General features: G+C 42.3%; 1 protein-coding gene across 1 annotated transcript in view; it reads right to left on the bottom strand.

Annotated features, from left to right (window-relative positions):
* Window positions 1-4,941, bottom strand: part of LOC102758312 (ubiquitin-conjugating enzyme E2 E2) — a 235,309-nt gene that overhangs the window by 10,908 nt on the left and 219,460 nt on the right.

The raw sequence follows: 4,941 nt of genomic DNA on the forward strand, positions 1-4,941 counted from the left end.
CAGCTCTATTGAGATATAATTCATAAACCATACGATTTACTTATTCAATGCATACACTTCAGTGGTTTTTGTACATTCACAGTTATGTAACCATTTGTACAATCCATTTTGGAATGTTTTCATCATCCCCAAAAGAAACCTTGCATCTATTAGCAGTTACTCTCCAGCTCTCCAAATTCTCCATCCCTTGGAATCCAGAAATTTACTTATTTATTTTCTGTCTCTATATATTTGTCTATTTTGGACATTTCACATAAATGGACCCGTACAACATGTGGTCTTTTGCAACTGGCTTCTTTCACACAATGTTTTCAAGCCTCACCCATGTTGTAGCATGCATCAGTACTTCATCCCTACCTGCCTTTTAATTTTTTATTTTTTAAAATATATTTTTATTGAGTTCAGAAAGGAAGGGAGAGGAAGGGAGAGATAGAAACATCAATGATGAGAGGGAATCATTGATCGGCTGCCTCCTGCAGGCCCCCCACCCAGGGTAGAGCCCGCAATCAGGGCACGTGCCCTTGACTGGAATTGAACCCAAAGCCCTTCAGTCCGCATGCCAACGCTCTATCCACTGAGCAAAACTAGCTAGCACCCCCCGCCTTTAAATATATTTATTGATTTTAGAGAGGAAGGGAGAGGGAGAGAGAGATAGAAACATCAATGATGAAAGAGAATCATTGATTGGCTGCCTCCTACATGCCTCACACAGGAGATCAAGCCCACAATCCAGACATATGCCTTTGACTGGAATCAAACCTGGGACTCTTCAGTCCACAGGCCGACGCTCTATCCACTGAGCCAAACCAGCTAGGGCCTTCATCCGCCCCCCACCCCCCCTTTTTTTTGGTCAAATAATATTTTATAGTATGAATATACCACATAATATTAATCCACTCATCAGCTGGTGACATGTGGTTTGTTTTCTCTTTCTGGCTATTATGAGTAATGCTGCTAGAAACATCTGTGTACAAGTTTTGCATGGACATGTTTTCACTCCTCTTGGGTATATATACCTAGGAGTGGAGTTGCTTGATCATGTGGTAACCATGCTTAACCATTAGAGGAACTGCCAAAGTGCTGTCCAAAGAGGCTGCACCTGTTCATATCCCCACTAGCAATGTGTGAGGGTTCCAATTCTCCACACCCTCACCTACACGTTATCTAATGACGCCAGATTTTAAAGAGAGAATAGTTTATGCCCCATTGGCCTACACTGACCAGGAATCCAGGTTTTTGTTTCGTTTTTTAAATATAAGGCATTCTCTACTAATATTTGTTCCTGCCAACTATGGAAAATAATTCTCTTATTAGAGTATTTTTCTGATGGCGTCTGGCTATGAGACCAGAAATTATCCTGATCCTCTTCCCTGTACTTCCAGCCCTGATTGAAATAAAAATGACAACAATAACCTAACAGGACTTGTTTATAATGCACACCTTTTCTTCAAAATAAAAAAAACATATATTTACAGTTCTCAAATGTAGTCCATCCACTACAAATTGCTATCTAATTTATTAATTTTCCCCTCAAATAGTCTTTTTTGCCCACACCCCTATTCAGTAGCTAGGAGTGGGACAGGAGATGGTTTTGAGAGTGGAGGTGCATACAGCAGTCATGCCTTAGATATCACACATGTCCACACTCTCAGTCTGGACTTAAGTGCAGAGATATAAATACCCAGGTCGGAGCCAGAGCTGGACAAGAATCGCAGTGGTTTCAGTTTACTAGGTCACTCTGTGCCTCTGGTGCTGAAAGTCTGTGGTGAGGCTGCCTGGTGAGCCCTAAGGATGCTTTCCATGCTGAGGAATGACTTTCCACTGAAGGTGTGGGCTTTGATTTGGGCTGAGGCCTTGCTCTGATCCTCTCTTCCGAAAGGGATGTTGCTGAATCCTCTGTTGAACCTGACTGTCACTGAGCACTCTGCCTGCTGACTCTCCCCTCTCCGGAGGGCATCGCAAAACCAGCAGTGTCTGTGGACTGTGGATGGACATTCAGTAAGTGTTTCACAAATGAATTAATGAGTCATCAGACCCACTGGTCAGGGACGGAATGTAGTTTGTAGGTGGTATCAGGTTCCCGGGCTGAACATCCTTCCTCCTTCCCATGCTCGCGCCTAAATGACATTATAGTGTAGGATCAGCAGCTCTCCTAGTCACTGACTTGAGATGAAAAGCATTTGGGCAGCACCAGCGCCATTTTTTTTTGTGGTTTAATATTAAGCTATATCTGCTAAAGAAGAGAATATGAGTGATGTCTTGTTTTGTCTTCAAGCTTCACCGCTAAAAGTGATGTCTTGTTTTGTCTTCAAGCTTCACTGCTATCTTCTTTTAGTGCTTGTAGGTTTCAATCCTTATAATTTATAAAGATTGCTATATTTAGTATATATTCAGTAGTTTCTTGTTTTAGTTCAGACATCACACCTAAACTTGAACCTACTGTTGTTTTAACCTCTTGGGCAACATGATCCGCCACACCATACTTAATCCATACACTACTGCTTCTCCCTACTTCTGCTTTAGCAACGTGGGCAGATCTATTTCTAGGATTCGAACTCTTCCTATATCCTTCTGATATAGGTGAAGAACCATGTCCAAATAAATTCTAATATGCCCTAGGTGCTAAATCATGAACCTTGTTTTCCATTTTTTCTGTTAGCAGAAAATGGGAGATGGCTTAGTGGGCTGACAGGACCGTTAACCGACCAGATACCATGAACTGACTAAACAATATGCACTGGTCTTGAAATGCATCCTTCTTGTTCACCTCAACTGGCCTGGACCTTTGTGGGGAACCAGGCACAGTCAGGCTCACACAGTTCCTAGTGGCACTGTCACAGGTTAGGAAACCAGTCCTGGGGATTCTGGCTCCCTAACAGTCCTCGGCCCTTCCGCTCTTCTTCCTCTGTATGGGCTCTGTCACTCCTACCCAGACCATCAAGACACCCTTCTGAAAGTCTCCCTGTCTCCATGCTCTCCACTCTCAGATGAACTAAGCTTTTTAGTCTCTAAGGACATAAACCTGGCCATGCAAGGCCCAAGATCCCTCTCTCAAAACCTTCTATTCCCCTCACCCCAACCCCTGATCCTTGGTGGCAAAGGCCAATTATGAATACAGATACATTTTTGCCAATAACTTATGTTCAGATGTTTTTTACCCATTAAATTACTTTTCAATACCCTTAATTAAACTTTTATCTACAACAGAGACTAGTCTAAAGTCCTGTCCTCCTCTTTAGTTCTTACTATTAATGGAGGAAATAGAAATTTTCAAAGAAGCGAACATGTTAAAGTGAGAGAACACTATAAAATAGACTAGTGTGAAATCATTATTCAAAAACAAAAACTCTTGATGCTCACTAAGTGTTAAGTGTTGACATTAAAATAATGCCTCAATACGAACTGGTTTCCCTTTTAATAGCCTCATGAGCAATAACTCCTGACAAGAAGTTGGGCAGCCTACATGGTCATTCTGGGCTTCCCTAGGGAGACCAATCTCTGGGGAAGAAGAAAATGGAACCACTGATCTCATGAGGGGGCTCTTAAAACACAAAGAGGAGGAAAGGAAAGAGGCGGCTGAAGCCCCCGCCACAGTGATCTTTATACACATTATTAACTCCTTTGAAATAATGCTGAATGATTTGGGCAGAATCATCTCATCTTGTATGTGAGAGAAGGGAAAAGATCAAACTGCTTATTGTGGGATTTTCCTAATCGGCATTTTAAACTGGATTTTAAACCGTTTCAGAGTTAAGCCAACTTCTCTTTGGCAGATGGCCCCTATAACCTCGCAGGGTGGAAATCCCAATCTTCCCTTCCTGCTGCTTTCCGACGAAGTAGGCCTTTGATCACTCTTAACGAGCCCTGTTGCACTTGCCTCTGTAACCTGTTGACCTTTCTTACCTTTATACTGCTCAGCCCAGCTGCAAGCCTCTCAATCTCACTTAAGAAAAAAGAAAAAAGAAAAGAAAAAAGCCAGGCCTATTTGGGGACAAGGACATACATGATGACTCTTCAACTTTCTCAAGACTCATCACGAGACTATAGTACAGTAATTCAAAGTTGGCTTCTCTCTGATTGCACAGCAACTGTGTGAAGTAAGGGACATCTAGCTTGTATCTGGGTGCCTCCCTCCCCATCTGGCTAATTCCCTGGCATATTTCTCTTCCCGACACATATCTTTCTCTCCCAAAGGAAGAGAGATCAGTTTCATACACCCAATGTGCCATCCTTTCCAGAGGTATGTACATTTCCTTTTGTTTTTTATGTGGCTCAGGCATGAAACAGCTTTGGCCACCGACACAGGCATCAAACTAGGATAAACTAAGGACTGTCTACCTGCTTGGCCCTGGATTGATATAAGAGCAACACCACCAGTCAGGTGTCTCCTTGCCCACTGCCAGGGGGTGAGGTAGGTGCATTTTCAAAGAGAATTATAGAGACCACACTTAGCACAAATAAACTACCAAAATAATTGGAATGAAAGAGTATATATACAATTTAGTTGTGTCTTGTGACTAAGAGAAATCTGGGTTCTTCAAACCACATGGCTGAAAGCCACCTTGCACTCTGCTATGCGGACCCAGTGCATTGGGACTCAAAACGGTATCTTTTCCACTCCCTACTTCTAAGCCTGGTTTTGATTATTACTGCCCATGTAGCTGGCTGTGCTAAGCCATTCTTCATGGAAATTTGGCACTCACTGATGATTTAGCCTTTCAAATGACATTTAAAAAATGTTTTTATTGGCTTTTAGAGAGAGAGGAAGGGAGAGGGATAGAAACATCGATAAGAGAAACATCGCTTGTATGCATGCATATAAGCAAACCAATGGACATAAGACACTGGGGGATAAGGGAAGCTAGGGGACTGTCTAGGGCGGGGGGAAAAAATGGACACATATGTAATACCCTTTGTAATACTTTAAGCAATAAAAAAAAA

This window comes from Myotis davidii, unplaced genomic scaffold (assembly GCF_000327345.1).
Source record: "Myotis davidii unplaced genomic scaffold, ASM32734v1 scaffold192, whole genome shotgun sequence".
NCBI lineage: Eukaryota > Metazoa > Chordata > Mammalia > Chiroptera > Vespertilionidae > Myotis > Myotis davidii.